This window comes from Wasmannia auropunctata, unplaced genomic scaffold (assembly GCF_000956235.1).
Source record: "Wasmannia auropunctata unplaced genomic scaffold, wasmannia.A_1.0 LD335514.1, whole genome shotgun sequence".
Lineage (NCBI taxonomy): Eukaryota > Metazoa > Arthropoda > Insecta > Hymenoptera > Formicidae > Wasmannia > Wasmannia auropunctata.
This window is the reverse complement of record NW_012027376.1, coordinates 635646-657869: the sequence shown is the minus strand read 5'-3', so window position 1 is coordinate 657869 and position 22224 is coordinate 635646. Positions and strand designations below refer to the sequence as shown.

General features: G+C 38.6%; 2 protein-coding genes across 4 annotated transcripts in view; one reads left to right on the top strand and one right to left on the bottom strand.

Moving 5' to 3' along the window:
* Window positions 1-22224, bottom strand: part of LOC105456876 (tyrosine-protein kinase transmembrane receptor Ror) — a 243908-nt gene that overhangs the window by 49863 nt on the left and 171821 nt on the right. The window lies entirely within an intron of this gene.
* LOC105456878 overlaps window positions 1-22224 on the top strand; it is a 123345-nt gene that overhangs the window by 42593 nt on the left and 58528 nt on the right. The gene's annotated exons all lie outside the window — the stretch shown is intronic.

Here is a 22224-nt window from a genome sequence, read left to right as displayed (position 1 = left end):
CCAAATTCTAATTTATTTTCTTAAATCACATTTTGGAATCATGCCACTAGATACAGCAGTCCATTTGATAAAAAAAAGATAAATCTTTTCTAGATTCTATCGACCTTCGGTCGAAGGACTTGCCAGTGCTCAATTTTAACAATCACGGCCATTAAATAAAGTCTGGCATTTTCTTATACTAACAGAACGGCAATTAGCGTTCTTGGTGGTAAAATTGTACAATTTCTTGTAAAGTTCACCGTGAAACGAACCATTATCGATTCAATATTGATGTTAAATCAAAAGTGAATCAAGCTCACTATCAGTTGAATGATTTAATTAATTCTCGTGCACATTTCCGGTCAATTTGACCTTAATAGAACTCAATTACCAGCTACGATAATCAAATTTCGTCCGAACGATATTCTATAAAATATTAAAATGAATATAGAACTACTTTCTATCATCATAATTATATTATAATTATATTTCTCCACCTGCAGAAACGTAAAGCAATTTCATCAAATTATTAATAAATAAATATAAATTATATAACTGATATTTATTTATTAGTAATATTTCGATAATAGATATGCCATTTTAACTATAATAATTGACTATTTAGGTACCTTAAAGACTAAACGAAAATAATACTACATTATATTGCGGTATACACGCTTTAATCAAGATTATTCTTGGCTGACCGTTCAGTTATCCAGGAATTTTAACAGCGTTTTCACTCGTCGTTTCCACGTCGGCCTAACGATTTTTCCTGTGCGTTCCTGTGCATAAGAGATTTGGGAGGGTTAACGCGTCGAATTCTCGACATTCCGTCGATTAAATTACAACCGGTACAACGGATATATTTGCCAAAGTCGAAGGGGTAATCTCCATGCACACAATCATAACTTACTCGCACGTCTTCCGGATCCTAGTAGGTAATATATTTGGCTAGACGGTGCCGTCAACAAACGATACCGTCGGTCGGCGGTGCCGCGAGATTAATTTGTGAATCGTGATTAAGGTCGGCACGTTCCCGAGGTTGTTAGCGCGGTAATGAGTAATCCGCCAGCGAAAGAGGTTTAATATGGAATCCCATTCTGGGACGGTACACATGGCGTTATTCAGCATGCTATAATTGAAGAGCTGATGCAAATAATATTGAAACTATCATATTTTCTAAAAATTATTTGGACGCTATGAGAATGTATAACTGAAAATAAACTAAATATAGAAACATTTCCAGAATACGAAACAAGTATGAAGAACTTCTTTGTACTTTATCCCTTATAAATATTTTAAATATAAAAAATAATATTTTTTAATAATATTTTAGGAGAAAAGGAAGACGAATTTTATACTGTAATTTTACATTTATAATAAATTTTCTACAACGTACAAAATTTAATACAATTGTTAAACCTTTAACTATTAATCAAATCATTACACGTAAAAGCATCTTACTCTTCCTACTTGGGCGACGTACCGTAACGTGATTTCGAAAGAGCACAATTTTGTCGGCGTTGTGTCATAATTCCATTCACAAAAGTTGGCAACATTCTGGGCGCACGTTGTGCCGCCTCGTAGTATGCTGTATGTACGTGTAAAGCTTTGGCTCGTAGCCGTGGCCAAAGCTATTAAATAATCGAGTAAATTATCCACTCCTGCAATATCTCCCGCAACGTCAGCCGAACGGGTGCCAAGAACAAATTTAAACTCTTACCCCCCGCGAGCATCGCCTTTCAATCCATTGACCAGCTTGATTTATCCGCCACACGCATTAGACGTTGATAGCTTGCAAAAATGTTGTAACTCAAAATATTAAATTTCTCAATGTAGCGTGAAGAGAATATATACTTCTCCTTAATGGAAAATTCAATATTATTTCTTTAAAAAACTGAACGTTAAAAAATAAAAAATTCTCACATTTATAATGACGACACGTATACTAAAAAAAGATAAATTTTCGTGAAATCGCTGATATTAAGGTAAAAATTTTCCAATATAAATACCGTTCTATAAAAATACAAGATATAAATTTGTCCTACAATTATTTTTTGGCTTGTCACACTTGACATGTAACTCAATTTTATTAGCATGAAACATATACGCCCCATCGACGGACACTTCAAAAATAATTTGTTTTTTTAGTTACAACTTGGTTGCGAACCATCGATTTGATTATAGTCCATCACGCTAGAACAATGATAAAAAAATTTTTTTGCCAGTTGCTCCTCTCCCCCTCTCGTACGTGCTTTATCGTAGATAGGCTGCGACGCCGGGATTTTGATCGGATACAGAGAAGTTTTGCAAATATTGATATGGGAAAAATACGAATTTTATTCGCCGTGTACCTGCGATGCATCCCGCTCGGATTGTAAAGTGACGTTTAACTTCGAATTTCGTCCGCGCCGCGAGTTTTTCGGCGAGCGCACGATAAAAAATCCACTAAAAATAAATACGGAAAAATCTCTGGCCCAATGTAAAATAAAAACGCGCGCAGTATATGACAAATACCGACGGGAGCGCAGCTCCCGTCTCTACTTCTACATCGAGATTGTAATATTGATTGACAAAGCCGTGTGACGTTTTTAATATATGAAATATGTAGGAGATACGCGATATATCGACATAGATTTTCCGATAGCGCAATCAGTGACAAAGCGCTCCGTAAATCAAGCATTTGTGGTAAACAACAGCGGGGGATTTATGTGCTTCTATTTTGTCCATTTTTAATACTAAATTCAGTTTTCAGAACACATTTCACTAAAAATATTACTGCCAATACTGAAAACGTTGAAACTATATCGCATTTCCATTTTACCACGAAAGCTTTTGTGTTTCATGAAATTAATAAACAAAAATGCAGGAAATATCTCCTTCTTCATTAATTAATTCATAAAATATCATTATTTATAGAATGTAGAATTCCTCAAGAATAATTTGATAAGATAATTTAATTTACCTTCACGTATACAATTAATAGAAGAGGAGACCGTGGAGTTTTGTTAAAATATTGAAATGCGGAGAGTATATACGTTAGAATTTTGATCCGCCTTAACGAAAATTCTCTGATTAAGCAAGCGTGGTTTAATCTCGCCTATCAGCGTTGCAGTGATATTACAACGCGTTGAGCAGCCGTTTCGTTACCGCCGCGTAATTGTCGCCGCGAGATTGCGACCGCAGAAAGGCCCCTCTCTTGCACTCTTTCGCTCTCTCGCTCCCGGTCCTCTACCACCATGACGGTGGTTCGCCTAATGCGAAAGTAGTACCGTGGGACACCGAGGTGAGTGACTAATCCCGCTGCTGGCTGTCGCTGACAGAAGTGTTCTCCCAGGACTCGTAAAGGCAGTAACTCCGCGTCATGCACTTACTCCGCGTAACAATCCCACGTATCGGTACGTATATAGGCGCCGTAAAAATGGCGAACGGTGACTGGCTGTCAGACAGACGCGCAAATATCAGAAGAAATCAAGCAGGTTATCGAAGAGGGAAAATAGTCGAGTCCTAAATGTTTATTTTATCATTCGCGTGTATAATACTTTTAAATTATCCCTCTACTATTTAATAAATAAATTGCTACATATTGTTACTAACATATGCATTTCTTTTAACATAAAAATGCAGAGCTTTGCGAATTTTAGTAAATAATTAATAACGATGTTATTTTTGTTATAAAGATAATTATAAAGAATATTATTTTATCATTATTGAAATAACTATATAGTATATATTTATCAGTATATTAGTATGTATTTACAATATTCAAGAAAACGTTTTCAATACGGACACGCTTTACCGTATGCATTATTAAATATCCTGAATGTTATATTAGGAATTTATAATCTCTTTGTAAATAAAATTCTTCATCGGAAAATTCTATTCGCGTCATAATTTCGGATTTCTGATAAACGTTATTGACGTGCAGCATTAACCAATGCAGTCCGGCACATTGTCGGAAGTACACAACTCTGGCATCCCTATATTTCGCATATCCGCACGTGCGTTCTATGTTTACATCATATGTACGCCAGTTGGCAAATATCGTCAACGCGGGTTTCATTTTGAATTACCGGGTTGATGATATCGTGAATATAATGAGATTTACCGTACCACGTGAAAATCGCTGCAAAATTTGCTGCTTCAACGTGCTCGCTGTAATCATCGAAAGTGGTGCATTTATGTGATTAAAAATCCGGATGTATGTTCCGTTTCCCCCTACACAAGTCCCTTTTTGACATTTATTTTTATTGTCGTTTTATCGATATCGCAGCTCCAGAGCGAAATTGACATAATCGAAACTGTCCGAGCATCGCGCGAAAAAAGATAAAATATAAATGAAATTTGCTCTTTTTTTTTATAACAAAATAGCTCAATGTTTTATTGATATTTTTGTTAGTTGCTTTGTACTTGTTGTATCGAACTCTAAGCACTTCCGTATTCATGGAATACTTATTATTGTTTAATAACAGCGTTGCATGCAAAAAACCGTAACGATTTAATATGGATTTTCGTAATGCGGTTGGAATTGCGATTTAAGTTAAATTTCACGGGTCGTTGAGTGCCATCACCAAAACTCCTTTAACGACTTCTAATTTCGATGTCACGTGCATACGGAATATTTTCCGTGTTGGTGCATATGGATCGAGACGCGCGAATCACGGGGACACGCCTTTTTTTTTAATTACAACACGGTCGCGCAATTTATGGAAAGAGACAAGCTGCGCCGCATGAAGTAACAACGGGCCGAAAATTGCGTCCATATTTTTCCGTCGTTTAACTGCACATTCGATCGAAATTCATCTTACCATTGCAAAATTTCGTATTGAAAAAAAAATTTACTTATTTTCATAATACAAATTCTTTTTTCGTTCTCCTGTAAAGGTCATTTTTTGAGACTTCTGTATCTTTCTTGTAGAAAAACGTACCTCCGAAAAATGTACCTCTGAAAAATAAGTTATCCGCGCGTCTAGGAAATGCGCGAAATATACGATCGACGAAAATATGAGTGTCTGGTGGAAATTTCACGCGTTTCGTCGTAACAATCGTGAAATTCTGATACACACAACGTGGAAGAGCGTTGCTTCGATCGCCGCTCTGCTGACTGTCGTCGGTACGACGGCCGTACGGTGCAACCGCAATCTACGTGCACCGTACGGAAACCATTTGGAGCAAGTGTCTGGTTACGTGGTATGTGTCCCTCGCGAAAACGAACGCCCGCAGCACGTATGGGAAAAGAGTGGGAATCGTGTGTGCGTGCGCGTCCACGTGTACGAGCACGTGTATGGAACGTGCATGCACCACTCGCTGGGAGAGGACCAATAAAATCGAACGCTATTGTAGTCACCGTCCCCGTAGGTTTCCCCCATGCTCTTTCCCGGAAAGCCGCGGAGAAACCTAAGAATACAATTTCAAATCCAATCGTAAAGTATACGTGGTAGCGCGATGACGAAGATCTTTTACAATCTCAACGAATTTTTTGAGAATTTAAGTTGTCAAAGACGCTTCTTTTTGACAATTTTTTTGTTATCCCTTTATCTTAATATCTGTATTATTAAATTGCGATAGTAAAAACAACTTGATAAAAATCTAATTGATATTAGCAATCGGAATAAATAAAAAAGAAAACGAAATTTATCCTAGTCGTCCAAAGTCATAGACTTATAAGATAGGCAGACTCCATATCGCTCTTTCCTTGTTCAATGATGGGGAGAAGGAAAGAGTGAAACAAGGAAAGAGCGATATGGAGTCTGCCCTTTCACTGACTCTCACTCTAGATGTTCTACCGCCGAGAACAATGGAGCGCGCAGTCTATCTTATAAGTCTATGCTAAAGTAATAAAAAAATATTGACTATTCGCATAAGACGAGCAATTCTGAAAATCAAATCTTTTCACAGGTGTCACACGAAACGAGCATCGTTGTCATTGTGCGTCGTAATTTCTACAAAATGTACGTGTGTTGCGTGATGAGGTTAATCAACTTCTATACGCGCGTCATCGGGACATTGCTCTCTCGGGCGCGGTGTCTAAACGAAATTTCAATTTCTCCTAGACGGCTGGCTGGCGCGAAACAAAGCGGGTCGGGCCGCGTGTGTCAGAAGCAGACTGACACGCGGCGCCGCATTCGCAACATTGGCATCCCACCAACGGCACATCACCGAGCCGTCATTATGCATTCGGGGTACAGCTTTAAACAAAACCATGTGCCTACACGTGGCCGCAGGCGCCTTGACATGACGTGGTTAATTCCAACACGGCGATAATTAGTCGGCATTTGGAATTCATTGTACGCGCGCGTCGACTTTTTGCAGTTTCGACGGACTGCAAAATTACGGGCGGGGCGCATAATTGTGGCGTACGTGTTTCGAGAGTCCCTTGTACAATCTGTCGACGCGCTAGATTTGTATGTATTTACTGCGAATCGTTGCTGAAAAACTTCAACTTGAATACCTCGAATCGTTTTCACTGATGTTTATTCAGGCGCTGCGTCGCATCTCTTATATCAGCACCGTATTTTTGGATTAATACTTGTAGTCGTATGCATGTCGCTACGATGAAAAATAAAAAAGAGAATATGGAAAATCATATACACCGCGAATAGACGACCGGAGGAAGAGCCGACATTTTGAAAGGGATGAAAAAGGGATGGTTTTCATTCAGTTGAGCGGAAAAAAGTACGATACCCTTTTAATTTAAGGTATATTCGTAGCACGGGCTTTGCATTTAAATGGCTCGAAAAAATCGACGACCTCGTAGAAATCTCGCGCGCTTCCAGAATTTTTTATACGCGGAACAGACTGAACATCAGCATATCTTTCTCTGTTCATTTGCATGGAAGTTTTTTTAAACACGACTGTCCTATTGTTATTGAAAATAGTGTCTTGTGAAACTTACACTTAATATTACCTGCCAATGATACTATAAAATTATAATAAGACAATTTCATTCCTACTAAAGTTTTCCTATTCTCCTAAAAAAATTTGGAGAATTTGCCTATATGGACATTTTTCTCGCATCATAAAAATTTCATTTTAATACAAATATTTAATTCGCAATATTCAAACTATTTAATACTTAAAACAAAACGACTGAAAATATTTTTACCTAATTTTTAATACGTTAAACTTGCCTCTAAACGGTTTATCATAAAATCCGTAAACAAGTGGTGGCGCACGAAGGCAATTCATGCGTAATATCCGCGTATTTTCTGGCCGAACGAACGCATCGGCGATCGCGTCGGCGATTTTGCGTCTCGTCGCACATAAAAACATATTTCTAGCCCGGCTGTACCGTGACGAAACGTGTGACCGATTGAGATTATTTAAAACACCGGCGCGGACCGCGCGGGCTTTCGACCGCGCGGCTATTAGCGTGTTAAATATGCGCCCCAGGCGCGATCCGCGTTATATGCGCGGAACGTGATCACTGTAAATTACATGTACACCCCCTCCCCTTCCTCTTCCCGTTAACCATTTATCCGCGTTAATGTATTGCATTTGATGCGGTTTCGATATGCATGTCGCAGTAATTTCTTTAGGAGTTTTCATCGACTGTTACATGTGACTATGTACACGTGTCACGCATATCATATTACTTAAAACTCTCTAGTGAAAAACGGGGATCGGAATATCGATTTATTCCTTTGAAGTATCCTTACCGAACTACGATATGAATTACATTTAAATATTAGCATCTCAAGACATTTAGCTTTTATCTCTTCGACCGCGCGCCCCTCTTATACATTTTAAAATCTACTTTAGGTATCGAGAAAGAGAGAGAGAGAGAGAGAGAGAGAGACTCGCCGACAGAGAAACTTGTGCATTTAAAGGCTTAACTGAATCGAAGGCCGAATTAAACTTTCGTCGTGGATCCGATTTCAATAAAAAATACTGAGTACAAAATCGCCTTTGTCAATCCACGGATCGCAGGTTTTCGGCGCTGGATGGTTCGGTCGGTCGGTCGGTCCCCTCGTCGCCGTTAGCAACTTTCATCGTTGTACCTGGCGATTAGATACTCAAGAGAAACGTCCTTCACCGGGGGAAAACCCGGTTTAACGCGGTGAAGGAAGCCGCAACAGTGAATTGACTCAAAGTTTACCGGGTTGTCCGCCACAACCACTTTAAGCCGCGTTCTCTCTCTCTTTGTGTCCGATGGATCCTCATGTAGGAGCCTTCAAACCCCTCGTTTCGCCGCGGGCTCTGGCGTGGACAGTTCCCTAAAGCGATTCTTGACCAACTCCGACTATTCTGTTCCATGCGCACAGTCACTCGAGCTAAATCCACTTTGGTTATCTCTGAACTGTTTGACCGGATAGAGAGAAAAATCAATTTTAAAGTTGTAGAAATCCGAACAAATTATACTATTCTCAATATTATTATTCTCGTATATATTCATAATTCTTTCAGTCGTTTTGCTCGTATGATAGAATTTGCAGTCCATGTTGAATTTAACACTAACAATAAGTAAATTTTCTTCCTAGCTCTCTAAATATTTGATATTGTCATTTCGAATCAAGCTATCTTAATTGCGCGTCAAGAAATTACGTACTATATGTCAAATTAAGGATGCGCATAAATTTTTCTGACGCCATATTATATTTTGCATGCACATATTGTGACAGGATCGACATATTTGCATCTATTTACATGAGTGAAAAAAACATGAATTATTTCTGCAGGAAGAGATAATAATTTGAGAAAAAAAATAAAGAAATAATATATGAATGATGAAAAAGAAAATATTTTTTGATAGGTTCTAAAAAATTGATAAAAAGACTTTGAATATATTTGATACATTATTACAGACGTTGTTTGATCGAATGAGATCGCAATTCAATACGTTCGTATGAGACGTAAACTTGTTTCTCCGTATCGCGGTTACGTCGCGTAATGAGACGCAATCGTGTAATCCGCAGTCGTACTTGTAGAAAAGCGCGGGTACTTGTAAAGCCGGTACGTGTCGCTCGTTGTTCACGCGCGGCACAAAAGAAATCGGAAGAGAACGATAAATCAGCGCCGCGACGCGGCCGTCGTCGTCGACCGCGGGCGGCTTTTAAAACGCTTGGCGCACCGGTTTTTTTTAAAGCCCACCGACGCCGTTGCATAACTCGCGTCGGGCCATAAGGATTCGCATTAAAATTTCATTTCGCGTTGACGCTGCCCAAATAATTTCACGCTGAACGCGCGCGCGGATCTTACGTAACCAGCGAGCGCGCGCTCCGACGTCTTTAGAAAATTTAATTTCACCGTGATTGCCGAAGAAAAACGCCACGTTATAGAACCGAAGCCTCAGCATACTGGGAGGCTCTTTATCTTACTTTTCGTTAAAAATAAAATGTCAGAGACTAGAGGCATCTCATGAAGTGATGAGTTCTTAATCGGAGTAGGGATAATTTTAGTTTTTTTCTTTTATCGATAAACATCGACGATCTTATATAAGTGGTAATTAATTTTTCACGCGTCGTACGTTTGAATTACCGAAGAGTGTCGGATGTACGGGATTGATTATACGGGTATTCATTCACGTATCTTATAAGAGAATGCAGATGAATGCATTCGTTTATCACGAGATTCTTTGATTCTTACATCAGATTTTATACAAGCGTTACAAAGTTATAATTATCTTCGTGAATGCCGTTGAACAGCATATATACCTCAGCCATTGCCCGCGGGGTACTTCCGCTTTCTAACGCACTCACTATGCGAGTGTCCGTAAATACTGTCGAGCGAAAGGTCTGCTAGACCGCGCCACAACATCCTCCCCTTCGCCCATTGTGATGTCCCGTAATAATCGAAAATGGCACCCTCCTTCCCTTTTCTCTTGTCGACCTTTGCGGCGACGCGGTTGTGCCACCTATCAAAATAAAACGGCCTCGACAGCATTCGGGTCGATTGTGCGACCGTGAAATATTGACGAAGTTACGGACGCCTATTGTGACATTCGACGGTTCGTTTATATCATTTAAAGCTTTGACCCTCTTTATGGCAAATCACGACCGCGAGAACGAATATATTTGGATGTGCAATGTACTTTGAGAGTTTTTAAGATGAAAAATGGCTACTGCGGCTATCATTCTTGCCTTTCATCTAATCTTCTTTCATCGATACCTTTGCAACGCATGTGTATTGTAACTGGGAGAAAGGACTATTATAGCAGTCTCATATCGAATTATTTCTGTGAATAACTTATAGATATAATTCTGTATAGTGATTCAACTTCAATATATACTTGCAATTTATAAAAAAATACAAAAAATTTCGAAATTGTTTACACGTAATTATTTTTCTAGAATACACTTTCTATACGAATAATTTTTAATAAAGTTGGAAATACCTATTTAAAAAATCTGTGTACCAGTTCGTGGAATTATTTTAAAAAATTTAAGACCAACAATCTTAAAAAAGTATAATATAAAATTTTTCAAAAGTTATAAATAATAATGATGAAGAAATTATCTTTTTAATTTATATTATTTATTTAACGCAACAGCAGTCTATTCTAACGCCTATTTTTTGACTTTTATAAAATTCCAAGTACTTTCTTCAATAAAAAGAAGAATATATACGTTTTTATCCCGCTTTGCTCGTGGCAGGAAAAACTTCCTATCGACTAGGTAAACTCATGCGCGATTACACTGGAGAACCGCTGATCCGGCAAATTCGCACACGGTACTCGACGGTTTCATGGCGCACTTTCGTCCTGGCCAGATGATGTCACGCATTAGATACGGTTATCGACCCCGACTAAGAAATTACTTTCTGCTTATACAGTTCATGTAGCACATATTGCCTTATAAATTCGTTCTCGCTCCTCCAATATGAAAATTACAATCCCTTATACCTATACGTAAAAGTTATATATATAACAGAAACTAAATATAAAATATTTATTCATATAGAATACACAAATGCGTATTTAATGAGATAATTTTTTTATCATGTATTATATAAAGCGGAGATGGTAATTTCCGTATGCGATCGATTTCAAGAAATTCGTGAGCTGCGGAATCTTGTTTAGACGCGAAAAGCGACACGATTCTTCGCCAAGCGAGCACTCGCCGGTTAACGATTCGCGTCGGCTGGAGGTCGGGAGAAGATCTTTCGTGTCACCTCAAGGACAACGACGCGGCGGTACGGAGGGAAACGGGCTCCTGAAAAGGCGTCGTTGGCGCAGGATTACCATGAGAATAAGGACCCGCTGTCAGCAGTGTCAAAATACGACCGTTCCTTCGTACGGACGGCCCGGCCTGGCCTGGCGCGGCGCGCCCGAAAACGCACCATTCAAAGACGAGAGACTGCCGTACTCCGGTACAGCGCGACTTAAAAATTTTACACCTTGGGGAGCGTGACTCTCCCCCTGTAAAGAACCGATCGTATTTCGGGACGCATATAATCGCGAGGGTCGCGCAGATCCTTTGGAAAACTTAATTCCTGACCATGGGCTCCGTGTTAGGGACCGCGCCCTCCCTGGGCTTTTTTAGAAAAGGTGAGAAAGGTTCAATTAAGCAGCACCGCTTTATTGACGAAACTTTCAAGGAATAATAACTTGTTAACATGGAGAAGAGGGTTGTATAGAATTATGAAAAATTTAATGAAATAATATTGAAAATTTGACAAGATCCAACTGTATCTTTATGGAAATTTGTTAAATATTTTTTTAAATACATATAATAAATTTAACATATCGATATAAAATTTAAAATAATTTACCAATTCAAAATGTAATATTTATATTAAAAGGTACATTTAAACATCATAAAATTTATATTATTGATTACAAAAAAATATATTACATTATTCTCAAATAAAATTGTGCACAATTTGTAGTATTATAACTTCAATTATTCAGATATATTAAATGACACACCGTATGAGTTTTCTTAAACGACTGGACAAAGAGCAAATTGTGAAGTTTATTTGTGAGATTATTTCCGACTTCAACAATACAACGGATGAAGGACTTGTACTATCCAGCGGCTCTCCCTGCGCTAGGCATAATGAGATCAAAAGTGGCAGTGGAGAGAAAGCGAGAGAGAGAGAGAGAGAGGGAAAGAGAGAGAGAGAAAAAGGGACAGAGAGAGATCAGCGCATCGCGAAACGAGGAACGCGTGACGCAGAGAAATGGCGTTTCTAAAGAAGGCGCGAGAGACGAGCGTCTGACAAGCCTCACAATACTCTCGCTCGGGACGACCCCCCTGGATTTATGCACGCGTCAAAGTCACCGTAGCGGATGCGCCTTGGTATGCGGTTCCTTGCGCGCGTTTGTTGCGTGCCGCGACTGCCGCGAGCGAAATTGAGAGGGAAAGAACGGCGTCAGCGCAACGAGCCCGACGGAAAATCTCGCGGCGATCCCGCGATTATCTCAAACGTTATCTCGAGCTTTTCTTAGGATTTATCCTCACTGGGTTCCTATTTTCCTTTTTATTTTTTAGAAAATACTAATTTCAATCACACAGTCTGGTGCACATTCACTCGAGAAAAGATCCGAGTAAAATATCTGAAAATGTCCTACGTCATCAAATTATATATTTATTTATGTATTTATTTGAAGATCTCACGCACACCGACATCGCGGCTTGATAGTATTTGTCTTTAACTAAAAAAAAAAAGATGCATGCACGAGAGATCGCGATTAATAATGCAAATTTATAGAATTAAACTAATTAAGCGTCTCCATAAGTTCAATTATATTATTGAAATATAACGCGTTGATCGAAATGTATATTGATCAATGCGACCGCATTAATTTTCCCATTGCCATTAAGTGCACATATCCACACGATTGCGCCGAGAAAATTGCAAATTGCACCGCCGCAGAGCACGGTAGGCGGAATTAACCGCGATATAATTTAACGCATGTCTCAATCAATCGAATTAATCGGGGCTACCAATGGCGTTCTGCCAATATTGCAACACATCGGCATATTCTAACACGGGAATCGTAATTTTACTTGGCGACTGCATGCGCGAGGAAGAGAAGGGGAGAGGAATGGATTAAACCGAGCTATGATGTCTCCTACAATCAAATTGAGATAAATTACGGGTAAAAGCAGCACACTGTTCCCCCTCGCCCTTTTTCACCTCTTTTTCACCTCGCACATTTTCGCACCCCGCCCGTGTTTTCAGCCAGAGAGAGGTTCGTGTTTCTCATTTACTTCACGCATAGTAAATGTGCATAATATGTATGTACACTGGCATAACTTAAGGTGATCAACTTTTAAAGCAAAAGAGGGAAGAAACAAAGAAAAAGGGGAACAAAGAAGATACACCCTCGCCTTTATACCTCTTGTATATGAAACTGTATAATATTTATCTTTTATAAAAAAAACATAAAGCGAGCATACACGAAAAATATCTATCTAAAATATGACATAAAAGTAAATAGATTTTATTCAAATGATATGCTAATAAATACAGTCCGAACAGTAAATATATGTCTTTCCGACGTCAGAAGTGTTCTTAATTGCAGGGTAATTTTGATAGCCTTGTTAGAAAGTGCAGGAAAAATCACAAGAAAACTCCGTTCTTTCTTTCTCTTTTAGAAGGATTCATTCTCATAGGATATAATAATATATAGAAAGTCTTCATCCCGGTCACGTTTCGTTGATTTTACGTTTAATTTCGCACTCGCTGTCACGCGAGTCACATCTCCGCATTTTGCGAGGACCAGTTGGTGAAGACAGGAAGGGGACCCCGAGTAAGGTGATCTTTCGTTACCCCCGATGGGAGAAGGAAAAGGACCAGACAGAGAGGAAGAGGAAGGATAACCCGTGCTATATTTCAGAAGCACGTCCCACGTTAATGCAGTAATTTCGCAGATAGCGAATTTTGCTGTAGCCCGGCGCTAATTGCCGGCGAGGGGGCACAGGACGACGTAATATCGTCGTCTCCGGTGAGAGAGTGTATTCTCGGGAGGGGACAGGGGGATGTCTCGTACAGGTTGTGTGTCGGTGTGTGTGTGTGCGCGCGCGCGCGCGCGTGCGTATCTATAAATAGACGATCCCGCATAATTAAAGGGCTACACCGCGATAAGAGGATGTTGAAGCGAGCGAGAAAGTTTTACACGCTGCCGCGCGTCTTCGTAAAGTAGACGAGTGTTCGAAAATTCTACGTGTTACTGATCCATTTTCTGCGACTCTATATAATTTCAAAGGATGAAATGTCTTGCACGTTGTGCGCTTCGTCTTCTGTGATTTCGGAAGCACTTGCTCGTTAGCTCTCAATTAATTCTAAGAGGATTCTCATATATGTATACCATCAGACTGACAAATATGAAAGTAATAAGATCATAATTTTAACGCAAATTTTATAATATTTTTCCGATTCTTCTAATTTTTTTCTGATAATATCTACTTATTGTTAGAAAACTGTAAAAACTGTGTCCTAAGAATATTATTTTCTATTTTTTGATTAAATAAATTATACCTACAAAACCTTTATTTATTATATATATATATAATTTTTATTTTTACTTTCATAATTTGGAGGGAAAAAAACAGTTGTCTTGATAAAGTGTTATATAAAAATCTTTATATTTCAAAATGCACTCGCGCAAACGCAGAAGTGTATAATCCTATCGTGCGTGTGAGACTCGTCGTGCGAAACTCACAATTAACTACTTTTCTCCCCTCTGACAAAGTCATTTCTGTTAGGGAAAATATCTCCGCGATAAAACCCCCGAGGTGTCGGCCAATAAAAATTTGGACTCGGCAGGGAATCGGGAGAGTACACATATATATATATATATGTATGTACTTAACGTATATGTATGTAGTTAACGTATCATTTCTCTCGCGTGACGACGAAAATCTCGCGTGCCGGGTGTCACTTACGCGACGCGATATATATTTCCGTGCGCGAGTACGTTGTCGCGCGTCTGCTACGCGCGTATTTATGCGTGTGGTGCCAGAGTGCAGCGTGGTAAGGGGGGGGGGAGAGGGGGAGAGGATACGCAACACACAGTTCTCTTATCTGCGTGCATTATTGGCGCATTATTCAGACCGCCGGCACCACCCTCGACTGTCCTGACTGTCACGTCGTGTAACTTGGTACTCACTTCGTACTTTCGCAGCAAGAGTACGTGTCGGCGCCAATCGCGGTCGCACGTGCGTGAGTAGTTGCGTGCGTGCGTGCGTGCGTGCGTTTCGAGAGAGTCTCACGAAAAGTCGGGTTCCGTATTTACGTAAATGCACGATGAGAGAACGAAGGAGAGACGAGGGAGGACTCGCGATGACAATCTTCAGTGACGGCTGTGTGACAAGTCTCTCGGCAAATTGGTTAATACCGGCAAGGTTTCTACGCTCGAAACAAAAGAACGCGTTTTGATCATATTAACTCGAGCGAAACTTTTGTTCGAGAGCGTAGAATAGCTAATAATGTTTTATGCTTCAGTCATATAATTAATTGTTTTTTAAACATTTTATGTCGCGAGATTAAAATACTCCTCAAAATAATAAATCAGAAAGTATTGAACGTTTGCAAATTAGAGGAATATTAAAGTAAAATTAGAAGAAAACAATAATACGCAAAAACAGAAATTCTCGCGACAGACGGGTTGTATATCAAGAGTGTTTTAAATGGCAATATTCTTTTGACTTATTAGAACATATTTCGTAAAGGTTAATAGTTATAAAACGAACGAACGCTCTTGCGCGGTTGGCGAGGCGAAGAGAAAGATTATTGTTTCCTCTTCGTGAAGGGAACATTAATCTTGAATTCCCGAGAGAAAAACGATGATTAATGGGAAAATTTTCAACGCGTGTGCTAATAAAGCTATCATGATGAAAAGAAATATTATACTTCGGATAAAGTACTTGCCGTTTAAAATGGGAAAATATATTAATAAATGCATAAGAGATTCGTTTTGTTTTCTTAAAATCGCACTTATAATTCCTAACATAATACATTTAATATAAAAATATATTTTCAATATAGTACACTGCTCATTTATATTTAATATTTCATATATTTTTAAATTAAAGTATGTACATGTACTCGTATATTTAAAAAAACATGCATTACTGAAATATAAATTCCTGTTTAATATTAAATATTGGATCAGAGTTTTCAGATTAAAAAATAGAAAATCTTTTTATTGTTTACATATAATCGATCCCCAATTTAATGTTTAGCTCATAAATTATTAAATATAAACTAAAAATTTTAATATCTTTTATAGATGTAAGTCTAACAATTACTTATTAAAATAAAGAAACTACATTTTATATAAATTATTTAGTTCATTGATGACTGCAGATACAGTATTCAATAAACATAAGAATAAAATTCATATACATGTACTAACTGCGAAAAACATCGTTTCTTTGAAAGAAGATCGATAAAATGCGCAGATAAAGCGAGTTACGTTGAGAACTTTACGTATTTCACGTATATACTAATATTTTCGGAGGCCACGTGCGAGGGAGTTAATATAAAAGCCGCGGAATTTATATCCTGGAAGTATATCCCGCAATATTACGGTACACCCTATTGATATAATTCCTCTCGCGTCGCGACCGACCATGTCGATCACAAATTAACTCGGTTTAATTAATGTCCGTTCTCCCGAGCGCCCTCCAACCCGTCGCTGCACCCCTCTCGCGCCATCCGAGGTTCGTCGACGCGAGTAACTCCTGCCGGAAGGAGAGGGATGGAAGTGCACACCGCGGACATCCCCCCTCCCCTCCGTCCTCCCTCCCGGTAACCACCACGTTGTCCTGAACGGCACTCTCGCTCTCCTTCTCGCGGCAGGACGAGCACGGAGGTGCACTTCAATTAATTGCACGCCGGAAGACACGCGAGCGCGCAGGCCCTTTTTTTTGCGAGGGTCCTTTTTTCGTATACCTACACGAGCAGCGGTAGGACGTACCACGTTTGAGCCGTGACGAAGAATCGATAGGTGTACGCTTCTACTTTTTCTCTTCCGCTATACTTTTTTTCTCCTCGGCGCGGATATGTGGAAATTCAAAACGACCAACGACCGCAATGGCACAAATGCAATAATCGTGTGTGTGCAGCAAAGAGAAGACAAAGAAAGGAGAAAGAGAGAGAGGGAGAGAGAGGACAAAGTGAAAGTCGTCTAGCCGGCTGTTTGACATCAAAGGGGAATTTTGTCGCGTGAGCGAGAGAGAAAGGGAAAGAGTTTGAAGGGCGAAGAGACAGGACGAAAGTGAGATTTCGCCGCAATGCGTATGTAACGACGTATCTGCGTGCAGGGCTCCGCATGCGTTGCGCTGATCGCACGGTACACCTACACGGAAATGTGTCCTTCACGCATCTACGTACCTTTTCTGTCTTTCTCCTCTTTCCCATATTTTTTCTTTGGACCTCCAGACTGGATGGACGTAAAGCGAATTCTGAAGAGGCACCGAAGTCCCATCGAAAGGTCTTTTGATCGTCCGGTGCGTAATTTATCTATCCCAGCGAATTCGCCGCATTCTTTTCGCGGGAGTTGGAGGTGCGGGAGAGAGAGAGGGATGAAGGTTTCCTTTGTAGGAGGTAATGCACTTCCTGCCCGGTCACGACCGATCCGCTCGCGTGAGTAATTATGTCCGCTCCCGGGTGCTCAAGGTTGGGATAAAAACGCTGATTCGCGATAAGAACCATTTATGGAGCAACCACTTTTTAGGACGCCATTTAGGTGCGATTTAACATCATTCGTTATACTTAAGAAGACGATTTTCCAGACTGCAAGCAACTTTATATATTATGGCTGAGAGCTATCATTTTTCCTGTAAATGTTTCAACCAATTTGACTTCTTTTTACTCTCAAAGTTTATATAAAATAAAATGAAAGGATGTCATAATGAAGAAAAGTTTTTTTCGGATAATATTAGAATAAACGTTAATTTCCAATAACTTTTTAAAATTAATGTTAAATATATTTAAAACTAAATTAAATACAAATTTTGTGAAAGTAAAATCTATCTTAGGTGGGTAAGACATTTTATTTATTTATCCAACATTTTTAAAAAATGTTTAGAAATTTAATCGTCTATAATTCAAGAATTGTAAGCAATAATTAAGAGACAATTTAATGTATGAATTAGGAAAATGCATTTTATACGTATACATATCGACTTTTCCTCTTTTCCTCACAATAATGATATAACGCACCAACAGAAGCGAAGTATTAGATCAGAATGAAGGATTCAACGTCATGAAATGCGAATAATTCTTCCAATACCACTACTCTTGAAAATAACGAAAAAGCTTTCTTCTCCTCGTCGCATAACTCGCTCTCTTAGATCACGCCTACCGATCGGAGACGAACCGACCACGCTGGTTGGTGATCGTGGCGTAAAAGATAATACCGACTCGATGATAATCAGACGCAGAGAGAAACGAGATTATGGACTGTGAGAGACGCGATTCCCATTTGTAAGAGATATCATCCAGCAGAGCGATGGGTTGGGAAACAGGGTAGGAGAGGGGTACAAGCAGAGCGCATGGGCGTCGGGGGGATTTAAAGAGATTCATCCATTTCAAATTTCATGAGAGGAGGAAAGGATACCATTAAAAATTTTATTACGGAACATCTCAGAGAGTAATTTGTATGTACATTCATATCAAAGCTCTTAAAATAAATAATAATTAAAAGTAATTCAACTCGCTTTTTGTTATGTAACAATATGATATAACAATATCGTGTCAATTACACATTTGTTATATTAATTACTTGTTTCTGCGATTTCAAATCTTTGTAAACTATCGAATTTATAAATATGAATTTAATTACAAATTAGTTAAAAAATTCATAGTAAAAGAGAATTAATAATAAAATTAAAAGAAAGAGGATATTTGTGATATAAAATCATTAATAATTATTTCGATCTCTCGGAAGGTTTTTTTGAGGTGTTAAGTTGGTACTCCAAGCATGTGGAACCAGAATAAAAATACTCTTGGCTTGAATGAGACCGCGAGAAAGATTCGTCGCAACCCCTAAGAAAAATTCTGGCGGCGCCCATGGCGAAAAGACAGAGAAAGCGAGCAGCCTTGTCGATATTCCGCGACTTTATCGGTCCGCGGAATAATTCATGAAAGAGGGCGGATAGTGCCAATTATAAAATAACGAACCTGCACGGGAGAGAAGGAAAAATGGTAGAGCGAGACGGGAAACGGCGGAAAGGAGAGGAAGAAGTTTCCCCTTTGTGTGTGGATCCTCGTCGCTCAGGACGTGCTCTCCCGCGAGTGGACGATCCTTCAAAGGCCCTATCGGCCATCCTCCCTCCCGAGTCTCCTCTTCCCGTCCTCTACTCGTCGTCGGCTCTCGTTTCGACGGAACAAATGAAATGTTTTTTAATTCGCGATATCCCGCGTTAAAACATGTCTCTCTTTCGGAGACCAATTCCAGATGTCACTCGCAGAAAACCACTGATTTTGCTGCGCAAGGGAGAGGGTCTCTCTCTGTCTTCATTTCTAGGGAATTCTTCCAGTTTTAATTAAACTTTTACTCCAATCGGTTCCGGTCGACGACCTTTTTCGTAAGTTTCGCAATCGTTCAGCTTTAAATGTAAATATGTTTAGAATAGCCTTAATGTGTAAATTTCTTGAACGTTACATACGGCATATGTGGTCATTACACTGTGTCTTTTTACTATTCTAATAAAAATATTTTATATTCTTATAAATTATTTTTACTTTTTAATTCTTTTACCCTTTTATATATATATAATTTTATATATATAATTTTCGCTATATATAATATATGTTTATGTGTAGAATTATAGTTACATAATATTGGCATAATCATTTTTACAGATTACAAATAAGGATTAATTGAATAATAACACATATTTACGCAAGATATTTATATTGCAGATATTGTGTGTGCTTAACAAATCGAATTTATATATTTTATTATAAAAAATATCAAGAGTAAAGAATCTGTATCTTACACTGCCGTTGTAGGATTTTTTTTCCTTAATCATCTATCTGTCCGCGTCTGTGGAAAATCTGCCCTGATTGCATTATGATTCCACGAAATATATACATATATATATTTCTTTTTTTTTTTCTTGATACGACACATATGCATTGAAAAGTGTCCAAGGGTGGATTCCCATCTCCCTTTCAGCCCAATTCCAAATGTCACTCGCAGAGAATCGTTCTGTCCTCTGCGCCCGACATCGTGGGGGTCCTCTTTCTCGTCCATCTAGAATTTTTTTGGCTTTAATTAAAGTCCGACGCGCGAGACAGTGAATTAAGCGGCCGGCTGACTTCAGCCGTCGTCCCCCGCTTCGGGATGCCGAAAATAAAACAGGAAGATTGGCGACACGCGAATAGTTTTTAACGCCTCGTTAAATTTTCGCCGCACTTTCCGCGTCCGCGCGCGAAAAGGTGCCGGACGCGAAAAATTTAATTTAACCCTGGAACGCCAGCAGACGTAATCGGTAATCTCATTGCGGTTTTAAACGCGTGTCTCGCTCTTGCTGTATTTCTATATGAATATGTTTCTAAATACTAGGTACATATAAAATTTCACAACTAATAATTAGTAAAATTGAAATTGCAAAACAATATTTACATAATATCACTTACATAAGTATAACATCAATCACAATATCTTTAGCAATAAAAATTAATTTAATTTCATTTTTTTGTTTTATTAAATCATTTTATATTTTCAGTTATAAATAAAATTTAACATTTAACTACAATTTTTTACTTTTTAAGTAGTACAAATATAATTAGTGTTAATTGTAAGTGGTATTACACTGGTATTTTGATATTAAATTTATGTTTAATAAACGCGCGAGTATAATTTTGGTACTGACCAAAGTTTAATATAACATTCGGCATCGTACTTTTCGCCAAGCAGTTGGTCTGAAAGGTCAGAGTTACTCGAGCGGATAATTAAATCGCTTTACAAGCACGTCCTTTAAGCCTATCAAGGAAAATTAGAGACTCTCGGTAACCCTTCGAAAGGCGCAAGCTCGTTTATAAGTATGTTATTAACTTGTTTGCCCTCCAAATAAAATTTTCTCGCCCCCAATGGAATTTATCTCGTTTTTTAACAATCGTCACAATCCATCGGGGTGTCTCGATCGAAAGCTATAAATATCTTATTTATAAAGCGGACATAGAAGTTTGTCAAGAAAAGTTTTATATCAAATTCCGATCTCCGATAGAATACAAAGTAATAAGAACTCTTACTTTCTGTTACGTTTAAATTGATCGGAAATAAGGATATGAAGAGAATCGATAAATATATTTCTATTAAAAATATAAGCGCAACAAATCTACAATACAAATATCTTGCACAAATACATATATTATTGTTTAATCAACCCTGATTGATAAAAAGCATAAATTTTTTATTGATAAAAAATAGTTGCAGTATAACAAAATTTTTTAATAGAAAAAAAATTAAAAATATTTTTAGTGACTTTTTAAAACGTAGTCAGAGTCAGAAATAACAGTTTACGTAATAAATTCTCATCAGTTAGATTGTTAGAAACTGAATTTTGATGCGGCTGACAATTAACATGCGTTTATATTAATACAAATTTCCATAATTCTATTAGCTTTACAATCCCAAAATTAGGACTTTGATTATTACGTATCAATTATACACATTATTATATCATTGTCACAATAATTATATCATTTTGTAACAGCATAAACAGTGTTATAGAGGCAATTTAATATTATTGAATATGTTGTACCAACGTATGTTCTGGTAGTCTGTTTAATCTTTAACAAACATCGGCGTGACCATGGCACAGCGGTGGTTCTGAAATATCGTAAACTTCCCTCACGCCTGGCGGCAGAAGTGATCACGATCCTTCGCGATTTAACCGCATTCCCATCTGCATCCCGTCGGTGTGCATTCCGCCGTGAGAAATCGCGCCCCTACGACATATACGCGTCTGTATGTGCGCGTGTGTATGCGACGAATATGAAATGTTAATTACTTTGATTCCCGGGGTTCTCGGCTTCCGCTATTTCGCGCTTAAGCCGTTTTACATACCGCAATGCGTGTCGTTGGCAGCGACCGTGCCTGTGTCTCGAGACGCGGAAAATCGAAACGAGGGTGACCACGGTCGAGAGGGGAACTATTTGGAAGCACAGAGACCGGGGTGTTTTCACTACGCCGAGACGCCCGAATGTGAAGTTATGCTATTATCGTCATAGGAACAAAAATTCATTAACCTGCAGATGATATATTTCACTATTACCAAAGTTTAGATTATTACTTGTATTTATTGTGTGGAAACACGAGAATACGTTTACGCGAATATCATA